We start from the raw sequence: 13,111 nt of genomic DNA on the forward strand, positions 1-13,111 counted from the left end.
TCCCTCTCTGGGGCTCATCACAGTGTGGGCTCTGCCCTCTTGGAGTTTGGTAGTTTCTTCTTGATTTGGGCCTGGTGATCCACCTGGAATGGGAAGTGTCTGACTCTTTACCTCCCATGGTCAGAGGAGAACACAATCAAGAGCTTCATCTCCAGAATCATCAAGGTCATGTATGCCCCCTCCCAACCCAGGATCCCATATGCCTCTACATCAGGACCAAACTCCTCTGTCACTTGGCAGCAACTGGCCCTGCAAGGTCAGGACAGGAACCCCTCAGTGTCCCATCCACCCCTTCTCCTTCCCTCTATCCATCTTTGGGTGAATCTTTAATAAAACGCTTTTATCATTCACTCTGAGCCATTGTCCTTGTTCCCTGGGGAGAAGTTTCTAGAATTCAGGTGGGAGTAGAGGAGGCTGGGGGCTGAAGGATCTGTCTGCACAGATCAAGGTCATCAACTAATTTGAGGGAGAAATGCAGTGTGTGGAGCCTGAAACCTGCCTATAGAAGAGGGTCACAGACTCAAAACAACCAACAATGACATAAAGATGATAGGAAATCAGAACAGGACCATCTCTGTGCTGAGCCTGCAGTGAATCTGGAGGGAAGGAATTGAGGAGAGGCAGTTAGGGGGTTTCCACTGAATATGGAATGGGGGTTAGGGAGCTTGTGGAGAGTTTATACTTAGCATCTAGCAAGGCTTCCCTATTTTCATGAGACTCTATGTGGAGGACTCAATCCTACTGAACCAGCAAGGCTTTCGGGAACTTGTTTCAAGAATCAACAAGGTCCCGATTGCTGGATGGAGGGCTGGAAGCATGTCATCCTCACAGATTTCATGCTGTGCTCACTTTCCCATCTTGGGTGGTTATGTCTGGGGTTATGTCTATATTGCTGTCCCTGAGTGGTAGGGGTGTGGGAGAGGGGAGGCAGGTTTGCTAGAGTGGTAAGAAGCTGCCAGGTGAAGCTGCCTGATTGGGACCAGTTCTGGAGATTATGATTGAAGAAATGAAGAATGGGGTGAGGACAGGCAGAGGTGAGGATCTGTGTCCTTTGTGGATGCCCTGTTTCCATAGTGGACCAGTTCCAAGATACCTGGAGGAACATAATTTTCCTGTACAGCTCCTCTTGTGGTCTGACCTAAATCCTTCCTACTGCAGATGCAGAATACACTCATTTCCCTGGCCACCCAATTGGTGCTTCCTACCCTGGACTGCCAGGCAATTCATTCAGACTCCAATCCCTCTAGCACAGTGCCCATTGGGCCTTTATTCTGTGCAGACAGAAGGACACACAGTTTGCCCAAGGCCAGTCCCTGCCCATGTGTCCTTCTCACAGACCCGGAGACAGGCTCAGGGCAGCAAGGGCAGAGATTAACAAAGGGTTAATCTCAGGGGCTTGTGCTTCCTGGGCTGGAAGGCTGGTCCTTCAGAAGCCCTGCCCTAATCTCACCATTGTCTTGTCCTGGTGTCAGAGGAGGAAGTCTTTGACTTTTTCCCACCACAACAGCCCCTCCCCTGGGAAAATGCTGAATTGGCTCTTTTCTGAGTTTCTTGGTGGGGAGGAGGAGTCAAGGGTTGGTGCCAGGGGAGAGACTTCTGAAGTTTACCTACCAGGAAGGTGCAGGTTTTGGTGGGCCACACTGAGAAGCTGGGGGCAGGTTAATGAATTTCTCATGCCCTCTGAGCAAGCAAAGTGTGGAAGTAGTCAGCTCGAGTGGGGTTCAATATAATGCTTTACATAGGAAACTCAGATCGAGTGGGTGTGTATCTTAGAATAAATGTTTTTGTAGGCAAGCGGCTACATGGGTATGTTTATGTTTTATTTCTATAAAGAAGACTCCTAGTTTACATAGAGACGGAAAACATTCTTGTTGGCCTCTATTACCAAAACAGTCCAGGGGAGTGGATCCTGGCCATGATCCATAGGTTTGGAACTGCCTGGCTATACAAAAGGGATTATCTGAAGGGGAAAATCCACTCCTGAGATAATAAACATGGCTCTTCTCTTAGATCCTTTGAATTGGATCCTGCCAGTTCTTCGTGTTCAAGGGAACTATGGAGACACAGATTGCATTACCTGCCCCTTGGTAGGCCCCACATGCTCAATACCCTCCAAAATGCTTTACCTTGAGGCCTACTAAAATCACTTCTCACATTATAATGGCCCAAATGTGGGTTGGCAGATCTTTAACTCAGTTTATTTGAGTCATCTGGTCTGACCCTCACTCTCCAAGCTCTTGACTTCTAGCCTTGGCTACAACCTCACAGGTGGTTTGGCTCAGGCTCCTGGCTCCCAAGCAATGGCCTCATTTGCTTAGGTCACTTTCCCTTTACCAAGACCTTCTGCTCTGGGTCCAGTCTTCTGGCTTTGGAAAATTCTTGCCAACACTTCTGAAGTCTCTCTCCTTTGTCAGCAGTGAAACTGAAGGATACAGCAAAGAGGGGTTTATTTAATGTTGCCCCATTGCGGGATTTTGGTTTGGCTTTCTGTTGGGACCCAGGCTTTGGATTCTAACACCAGAGGACCTCAGAATAAGGCAGATCAACTACTATATCTTGGGTGCTGGTCAAGGTTTAGTGAAATAGGTATCTAGGGAAATAACTAACGGAGTTTTGTCCCCCCTTATTACCCTCTAGGACAAGGTAATGATGGGCATCCTGGGACCAAAGGAAGGAACAGGGGCAGTGGCTCGTTGGCTCAGTGGGTTAAGCCTCTGCCTTCGGCTCAGGTCATGATCTCAGGGTCCTAGGATCCGATCAGCAGGGAGCCTGCTTCCCCCTCCGCCTCTGCTTGCCTCTCTGCCTATTTATGCTCTCTTGTTCTCTCTGTCAAATAAATAAATAAATAAATAAATAAATAAATAAATAAATAAAATTTTTTTTTAAAGGAAGGAACAGGCTGAGGGAAGAGGCCATTTTATTTTATTTTTCTAAAGATTATTTATTTATTTATTTGACAGACAGAGATAACAAGTAGGCAGAGAGGCAGGCAGAGAGAGGAAGGGAAGCAGGCTCTCTGCTGAGCAGAGAGCCTGATTCGGGGCTTGATCCCAGGACCCTGGGATCATGACCTGAGCCGGAGGCAGAGACTTTAACCCACTGAGCCACCCAGGCACCCCATGGGAAGAGGCCATTTTAGCATCTGCTCCATCTGTTTGCTCTGTTGAAGGTAGAGACTGAATAGTTACCTCTGTATCCCATGAGGAGAAGGCTGGGAGTGTAGGGCTGTCTCCATGAAGGGTCTTGGTGGAAGCTCCAGGACTCAGGCTCCTTGTTGCCCATGGTTTCTTGCGTTGACTTGGGGGTCAATGTAAAGTTGTTCTGCATCTGTAGGTTTTTTACTTGAAGTGTTGTGGATTTGGTCCTCAAAAAAATTTTTTTTTAAATTTCTTTTCAGTGTAACAGAATTCATTGTTTATGCACCACACCCAGTGCTCCATGCAATATGTGCCCTCCATAATACCTACCACCTGGCTCCCCCAACCTCCCAACCCCCACCCCTTCAAAACACTCAGATTGTTTTTCAGAGTCCATAGTCTCTCATGGTTCATTTCCCCTTCCAATTTCCCTCAACTCCCTTCTCCTCTCCATCTCCCTTTGTCCTCCATGTTATTTGTTATGCTCCACAAATAAGTGAAACCATATGATACTTGACTCTCTCTGCTTGACTTATTTCACTCAGCATAATCTCTTCCAGTCTTGTCCATGTTGCTATAAAAGTTGGGTATTCATCCTTTCTGATGGAGGCATAATACTCCATAGTGTATATGGACCACATCTTCCTCATCCATTCATCCATTGAAGGGCATCTTGGTTCTTTCCACAGTTTGTTGACCGTGGCCATTGCTGCTATAAACATTGGGGGACAGATGGCCTTTCTTTTCACTACATCTATATCTTTGGGGTAAATACCTAGTAGTACAATTGCAGGGTCATAGGGAAGCTCTATTTTTAATTTCTTGAGGAATCTCCACACTGTTCTCCAAAGTGGCTGCACCGACTTGCATTCCCACCAACAGTGTAAGAGGGTTCGCCTTTCTCCACATCCTCTCCAACACATGTTGTTTCCTGTCTTGCTAATTTTGGCCATTCTAACTGGTGTAAGGTAGTATCTCAATGTGGTTTTAATTTGAATCTCCCTGATGGCTAGTGATGATGAACATTTTTTCATGTGTCTGATAGCCACTTGTATGTCTTCATTGGAGAAGTATCTGTTCATGTCTTCTGCCCATTTTTTGACATGATTATCTGTTTTGTGTGTGTTGAGTTTGAGAAGTTCTTTATAGATCCTGGATATCAACCTTTTGTCTGTACTGTCATTTGCAAATATCTTCTCCCATTCCGTGGGTTGCCTTTTTGTTTTGTTGACTGTTTCCTTTGCTGTGCAGAAGCTTTTGATCTTGATGAAGTCCCAAAAGTTCATTTTCACTTTTGTTTCCTTTGCCTTTGGAGACATATCTTGAAAGAAGTTGCTGTGGCTGATATCGAAGAGGTTACTGCCTATGTTTTCCTCTAGGATTCTGATGGATTCCTATCTCACACTGAGGTCTTTTATTCATTTCGAGTTTATCTTTGTGTACGGTGTAAGAGAATGGTCAAGTTTTATTCTTCTCCATATAGCTGTCCAATTTTCCCAGCACCATTTATTGAAGAGACTGTCTTTTTTCCACTGTATATTTTTTCCTGCTTTGTCGAAGACTATTTTGGTCCTCAAAAATTTAAAGGAGAAGCTAGATGAGCTAGGGAGAGTTTTCTGGCAGAAAGGGTTTGGATTGCTATTTGCCATTCACCTATCCATCCTTCACTGCCCATCAGTCTACCATCTATCTATCCATCCATCTATCTCTCCGTCCATCCACCCATTCATTAGCCTTTAAATTCTGTAAGGCAGGGACCATGATTTATTCATTTTGATATTTCAAGGTCAGTGTGCTTGTCACATAGTAGATGTGTTGGTTTAATGAATGAACAAATGTCCTAGGCAATGTTCTAATAAGAATTAAAGTATTCTTTTACAGAGTTTTCAACTGGGATAATGATGACTAGATAAAAACAAGAACATATGTAACTTGGCAACCTGTTAGACATGTTCTTGGGAATTACAAACAAGGGCTATGGGAGTCTAGAAAAGGGTGAAATTACTTTCAGTCTTGGGTGAGGGGGTTGGCAATCACAGGAGGCTTCATGGAGGAGGTGGCATTTAAGTTGGATCTGGAAGGACAGGTAGGCCTGGGTATTAGAGATGGGTAGAGGGCAGGATTCTAATCTCCTCTAAGAGGAAATCTTTTTTTTTTTTTTTTTTTTTTTTTTTTTTTTAGGAAGTCCTGAGCAGCTCTACCTTATTGGCTCACCCTGTTCCTTTGATTCCCTTGGGCTTCCTCAGGCCTCATTCTGATCATACTCCCTTCCCTGTGTGGTGTCCTGAGGGGCTGCAGCATTACACTCATTAGACTGGGCACATGTCTGTCTGCAAATCAGCTGTCTAAGATCTTCAGCTTGACAAGCATTACAGGGGACCATCACTCTTAAGGAGGACATAGTTTATTATGTGTGTGTGTGTGTGTGTGTGTATGTGTGTGCGCCTATGGGGACTGTCAGGGAGGCAGACACATTAGACACAGATTTTCCATACTTTCCGGAGACTATTAAGAACAAGAGTAGGAGGGGCCCCTGGGTGGCTCAGTGGGTTAAAGCCTCTGCCTCCGGCTCAGGTCATGATCCCAGGATCCTGGGATCGAGCCCCACATTGGGCTCTCTGCTCAGCAGGGAGCCTGCTTCCTCCTCTCTCTCTGCCTGCCTCTCTGCCTACTTGTGATCTCCATCTGTCAAATAAATAAATAAAATCTTAAAAAAAAAAGAGCAACAGTAGGAGTCATCCAGGTAAAAGGGTTATGGACCTGGAGCTGGGGTGAGAGGCACAGGGTAGAAGGGTGCTCTAGGCAGCAAGAATATCAGCACAAGAGAAGGGAAGTGTGGCATAGCTAAGTATGCCAAACAGCTTAGCATCCTTAGAATTACACTCTTAAGGGCAAGGGTTGTGGGAGTGGGAGCTGGGGAGGTAGGTTGAGTCCAGGCTGTGAGGACCATGGCTTGACCCATCGTCCAGTTTTTTGGGGCTTGGGGTTTGTGCTCTAAGACTAGACAAGTTTAGACTGAGGCATGTCTGAAAGAACAAGCTCTGGATGAGAGGAAGAGGGAACTCTGGGCCACCTGCTTTCAGGGTGTAGCCTTTAGGCTCAGGTTGTGCGTTGGACTCAATGTCGGGAGCTTCACACAGCTATAATGCTAAGCCTTGTCACTGCTCTGCTTCCTTTCCCGCTCTTGTTTACCATGAGGTATTGTTCCAGGACCCAAGAGGCTTGTCATCACTCCATTGTCTCCTGGCAAAAGCGTCTTCCTCCTACTGATATCCATTCCTTCAGTATTTGTGTACCATCCATATACTGGGGTCTGTCAATCACTGAATCTGAACTTAAGTAGTATCCCATGGTCACCTTATTTCCCACTGTGATCACACCCTCTGCTTTATGTCCAACTGATTCCCTCGAAGTCTGCAGCAGAGACAGCGAGAGCCCTGCTTTTCAAATCATTGCGTGGAAAAAGAAATCTAAGTTTCTTGTTAACTTTTTCTTCCCTGAGTTAAATGATCACTTGACATTTCTCCCCTCCTTCCCTTTTAGCTTTTGTTTCAAGCAATTTATTTCATAACTTCATAAGTGATTTTTGGGATCTCCTGCTGAGGACAAGATGGGGTTTCTGCTGTAGACAACCTGCAGTTTCAGGAGCATGCTGGACAAACACGACTCAGCACCCACACGGTGGAGAGCTCCTATTGTGCCGGAAGAAGCTTACAGATAAAAGATTATTGAGGGAGAGCATCTCTCTCAGTTTTCTTGTCTTACTTCTCTTCTCTGTAAGTGTAATGTTCCTTCAGTTCATTCTCACTGCAGGATGTGGAAGTGAATTGTTTAAAACTGGGAGGCAAGTGCCTGTCCTGGAAGTTTAGGAAGAGGAAGCTGGTCTCAACACCTTCTCCCTTGACCCCATAACTGAATCTCTACACAGCACTCAGACTCATCTTTTTAAAAGTCAGCTCATGTCTTGCCTTTGCTGAAACACTTCAGAGACTTCTCTCAGAGTAAAAGCTGGCCTTATTCAGTGTCTCAAAGCCTCGTTGTCCTGTCTCCCAGCTGCCTCAGACCTCACTGTGCTCTTCTTCTCTCACTCTGCTTCAGCTGTGCTAGCCCCATACCGTTCCTCACATGGTCCTCACACTCCTGCCTCAGGGCCTTTGCATTTGTGGTTCCCTCTGCCAGGATGTTCTTTACTCACATGATTGCATGCAGATTCTTAGCTCAGGTCCCCTTAGACCACCCTCTGAGATAGCACCCCTGGTCATGACTACTCCCCTCTCCTGCTGCATTTATTTGGTAGTTCCTTTCACAGCCTGACAAATATATATTTATTTCTTTATTGTCTGTCTCCTACTGGCACAGGGACTCTAGAAGACTAGGGATGTCATCTGTTTTTTCCAATATTGCATTCCCAGTGCCTAGAACAGTGCTTGGTAAATAGTAAGTGCTCAATAAATATTCATTTAATGAATATAGAGAGTGCGGGAAGGCTGGGCAGGGCTGATGTTTTGCATCTGTGGAAGGACATTAAGTCAAGAATATGATGGAGAATGGGGCCTGGCTGGCTCAGTCCAGGATCTCAGGGTCCTGGGATCAAGCCTCGGGTTGGGCTATGTGCTCACTGGGGAGTCTGCTTGAGGATTCTCTCCCTTTGCCCCTCCTCCTGCTTGTGCTTTCTCCCTCTCTCAAATAAATAAATAAAATATTTTAAAAAAATAATTGATGCAGAAAACGGGTGCTTGGGTCACACTGGAGCAATTAATTCACTGAATTAACCTGTGATTATTCTAGAGCAACAGAAGTGTCCATGTTAGTGCTCATTCTCATGTGAGAACAGGAACACATCCCAGAGTGGCACAAAATGGCAAATACACAATAATAGTGAACGTTTTCTGGGTATTCAGGATGTCTAGGTACCATCCTTAGTGTTTACCATGCATTATTTTTTTTTTTTTTTAAGATTTTATTTATTTATTTGACAGAGAGATCACAAGCAGGCAGAGAGGCAGGCAGAGAGAGAGGAGGAAGCAGGCTCCCTGCTGAGCAGAGAGCCCGATGTGGGGCTCGATCCCAGGACCCTGAGATCATGACCTGAGCCGAAGGCAGCGGCTTAACCCACTGAGCCACCCAGGCGTCCCTACCATGCATTATTTAATTCAATTCTCACAACAGCTATGGAAGATTAATCTGCTATTATTTTATCTTACAGATGAGGAAGCTAAGGCTTGGAGAGGTTTGGTAACTCGCCCAAGAACACAAGTAAATGAGAGGCAGAGCCAGAATTCAAGCCCAGGACTACCTGGCTTACCTGGGGGAAAGCCTGTATCTTTTCCCCAGGCAGGACCCATGTAAGCCAACAGATGAAGGAGGCAAACCTATACTTGCATTGAAAGAAGCACAGCGTCCACATCACAGACAGTAAGGATCCTTCTAGCAGTTTTGTCACACATTACATCACCTCTGAGTATTATACCTTAATGAGGCACCGAGATTTTAAGAGTTTCATTCACAAAGTAGAGTGAAGAGTGCTGGAAACTGGGAGAAGCAGCTGGGTACATTGAACCCAGCTGAGAACAGCTTCTGGAAATTCAACAGTATTTTCTTATATCAGAATAGGTGTCCTACAGAAGCCAGGGAGGTTTGTGAGTGTTGCTCTGGAAGGCCAGATGAGAGGAAAGTCATGTCAGTTCAGGTCACATCCATTAAAGGCCTGTCAGGACCAGATGCTGATGAACACAAAGGCAGGGAAGACGGCAGTGCTGACACTCAGAGGGCACAGCCTGGCAGGGAACTTCACCTGGGGACAGCGAGACCTGTCTAAGGGACAGAGCTGTCCAACAGTGGAAGAGGCTGGTTGGAAGGAGTTTGAGCCCTGAGGCTAAAGGTCTCAAGGGACTGTTGTGTTAATTGCCAGGGTTCCAAGCATCCAAATGTGCACACATGTCTGTAGACTGAATAAATCGTATGTCTTTCATGCATGTGTATTGCCATTTTGAAATGTATGTGATTGTAAAATGCAATTTTATTTAAAAGCATTGTTGAGTTCACAGTAAAAGTGTATGTTCTCCAATAATACTGAAAGTACAAATTCTTTTTTTTATTTTAAAGATTTTATTTATTTATTTGACAGAGATCACAAGTAGGCAGAGAGGCGGACAGAAAGAGAGGAGGAAGCAGGCTCCCTGCTGAGCAGAGAGCCCGATGCGGGACTCGATCCCAGGACCCCAGGATCATGACCTGAGCCGAAGGCAGAGGCCCTAACCCACTGAGCCACCCAGGTGCCCTGAAAGTGCAAATTCTAATCTATGTGAAGGTCAATATAATTTTTTGATGTGAAAAGGGGCCTTCAGATCTGGACAGGGGTGGGAGCCAAAGTAGCATCATGATCAGGTGGGTGAGACCCCTATAGACCCTGACTTCATTGATCCCACAAAGAGGTGGCCTCCTGCTGGAGCAGAGGGTACTGAAGCTAGATCCAAGAAGAACTTCCTCAGCTTAGAGTGGTGCCTTGATGGCCTGGGTAAGCCAGAAGTTTGGATAAATAGCCTCCCATGGGGATCCTGAAGAGCAGGAGAGGCTTCGTGGAAAGACAGGGGACTGCCTCGAGGCAGACTACACTGGCCAGCCTCCTGGTTGCAGCGTCCTATGAGGCTGATTTTATACACTGTAAAACAGTGACTCACTCATTTATCTAGGGAGAAGAGCTTTGGATGCTTAATTAAGCTTCAAATAATCCAGATGTACAGGATGAGTGTAAGTCAACTGTGTTTTTTCCAAATATTTATTGGGTCTTGCCAATCCAGAGGGCTGGGCAGGACCATCATGAATTTCAACCCAGGGTTGCTTCCTCCGCTTCCATCACCTGTATCACTGAGGACTCTTCAATCAGAATCAATATTCTAGTCCTGCTAATACATTCCCAGTTCCTGGTTGGCTTCCTGTTCCCTCATGGGCAATGCCTGCTCTGAAATTGTGGCAGCAGAACAAGAGTAGATTAAGCCCTTCCTTCCACTCCTTCTGCTACTGTCTGGAGAGGTCCCAGCTCTAGAACTAGGTGATGGCAGTGGTGTGTTGTGACTTTGCTTCTCAAAGATTCTTCTTCAAGCTAATTCCCTCCAGAGGAATGGCAAGTATGGCTTAGAATCAGTGAGCTCTGGCCATGGCTGGAATCTCCCCCAGTTGGGGGACAGTTGGGTACCTTGATTCACTGTGGGTTTATGAATCCTAGGGATTCATACCCTAGACTACAGGGCCCACACCCAGCCACACAGCAACCTCATTCTGTCAGGCAGGCCCTCCATCCTGTTCCACCGTCCAGTCCCTTTCTTCTCTAGCCAGGGCTACCTCATCCCTGTATTGGTCAGGGCTCATACCTGCAAATATGAACATCCACTCTGTCAAATGTAAGTGAAAAATAGTGTATTAAGGGACATTGTTGCCCATGGCATCTCTGGGAGTTGGGTAGCCTGGAGTCATGCTCAGCCACACCTGGGGGCTGCTCTGGTGACAACAACGTGGCCATTGCTGTTGTGCCCATGATGTTTGGGGCAAAGTGACAACATCCCACCTCTGCCCATGGAGGCCCAGATGTGTCTGTCATTGCACTCTCTAGGAAGCCCAATTGCTTTGTCTGTCCACGGCTATCTCCTTACATCATCTATATCAGAGTCTGAGTCTCACAAGGGTCTACCTCATTGGAAGAATCTAGGCCAGAGGCCTGGCCTCCAACTGTAAAGGAGTCTGGGAACATCTTTTCTGGATTTTGCCCTAGGAAGGTGGGAATCACAATGTGGGAAATAGCCAAAATGTAGGAATGGTGTTCACGATGTTGTGTAGCCACAAATGACAAAAGTCCGCCATGGTCATCACTTTCTGAATCCAACCATGCTTGTTTTCAACACTGAGACTTGGCTCATGACCACCTGGGCTGAAATGCTTTTCCTTCTCTCTAATCCTGCTCTTCTCAGAAGTATTGGCCCATGTCTCTTCATGAAGCCTTCCTGTGTGATTCCGTGTTTTTCCAACTGTCCACGCCCTCACAGCACCCACCACACAACAAACAGTTATACAGTCTTACTTGGTTTGGCTTGTCTAGACTGTGAACTCTTTGGAAACAATTCTACCACACGGCAACTGAGACAGTCAAGGCTCAGAAAACACTCTTCATATTTGCTCACTGGTTTCTCTGTGGAAGGCTGACAGCTGAGGCCCCACTTCCCCTCATCCCAAGTCATGGAGTTCGATATGGCTTCTATCTATCCAGCCCCAAGCTGTGCTCCCATTCCCTGGGGGGGGGCTCCATGGATAAATGTAAGTGGAATAATCATTTTGTGGAATTGATTCTTTTGACAGGCGTGAAAGCTGACAAAAATAGTTAACAATGATAGTGAACATGGCCTGAACTCAGGTGGTATGCTAGGTACTTTCCATGCATGACAATGACCTTATGAGAAACATATCATTAATAACTGAATCTTATAGACAAAGAAACTGAGGCCTGGAGAGGTTAAACCTTGCTCAGGGATGTGCAGTGACAACACTGAGATTTAAAAACTGGGTCTGTGTACACCTGAACTACCATGATGTATGTCAGTTAGATTTCCATTAAAAAATTTTAAAAAACTGGGTCCGTTTGGCTCTAAAGTACTTGGTTTTTAATACTAAGAAAAAGAAATATGGCCCAATTTTTGTGGCACATTTTTAAAAAGGTTTATTTATTTATTTTAGAGAAAAGGAGAGAGAGAGAGAGAGAGAGAAAGCGTGGGGTGGGGAGGGGCAGAGGGAGAAGGAGAGAGAGAATCTTAAGCAGACTCCATACTGAGTGCCGAGCCTGAAATTGGGCTCCATCTCACGACCCTGAAGTCAGGACCTGAGATCAAGACCAGAGCTGAAATCAAGAGTCAGATGCTTAACTGACTGAGCCACACAGGTGCCCCTGCGAAATATTTTTTGAAACACTTGACAGATCCCACTCATCTAGCTCTGTTCCTGTGAGATTCAGAGGGGCCGAGGTGATTGCCAACTTCAATGGTTAATGATGCTGAAACCCAGAGGATCTAAACAGCTTTGGTCATGTTTAGTCATGGGGTGGGGCTGGCCCAGCTCTGGGTTTGGTTCATTCTTTAAAGTGTGGTTCCTGTGAAGGAGAAAAGTGAAGGAGGGTGGCTATTGGTGGCCACCCTCTTGGCCTTCAGCCAATTTCACATATCATGAAGCCTGGGCCAGTGGCTGGGGAAGGTCAGAATTTCAGTTTAGACTTGCTAGGGAGGGGATCCCAGTACAGGGCAAGAGGCAGATTGTAGGATCTCAAATACCCAGTCAACTTTAAGCTGACTCTGGTACTTTATTTATTTAAAATTTTATTTATTTATTTGAGAGCGAGTGAGCAAGTGAGCTAGAGAGAGAGAGAAAGAGAGAGAGAGAAAGAGAGAGAGAGCACGAGGAGGGGCAGGCAGAGGGAGAGAGAGAAGCAGACTCCCCTCTGAGCAGGGAGCCCATCTCGGAGTTCCATCCCAGGACCCTGGGATCCTGACCCCAGCGGAAGGCAGACGTTTAACCAACTGAGCCATCCAGGTGCCCCTGATTGATTCTTTTTAAATTAAAATATAATTGACATACAAAATTACATTAGTTTCAGTGTGCAAATAGTGATTCTAAAATTACATACATTACAAAATGCTCACCGGGGTAAGTGTCTGTCACAATACAAAGTTACTACAATACCATTGACTATATTCCCTATGCAGTGCTTAACATTCCTGGGATTTATTTATTTTAGAAATAAATATTTTATAAACTGAAAATTTGTGTCTCTTAATCCCCTTCATCTATTTTGCCCATCCCCCCACCCCTCTGATGGAATGATTCTCAATTGGTTGGTTCCTGAACTGTGATTCCACAACATTTTTTTTACTGGAAAGGAGGAGGCACTCATTGTGCACATATACCTGCACACCAGATTTGAGAGGTCTGGATTC

Source organism: Lontra canadensis, unplaced genomic scaffold (genome assembly GCF_010015895.1).
Source record: "Lontra canadensis isolate GAN:19392208 unplaced genomic scaffold, GSC_riverotter_1.0 scaffold59, whole genome shotgun sequence".
Lineage (NCBI taxonomy): Eukaryota > Metazoa > Chordata > Mammalia > Carnivora > Mustelidae > Lontra > Lontra canadensis.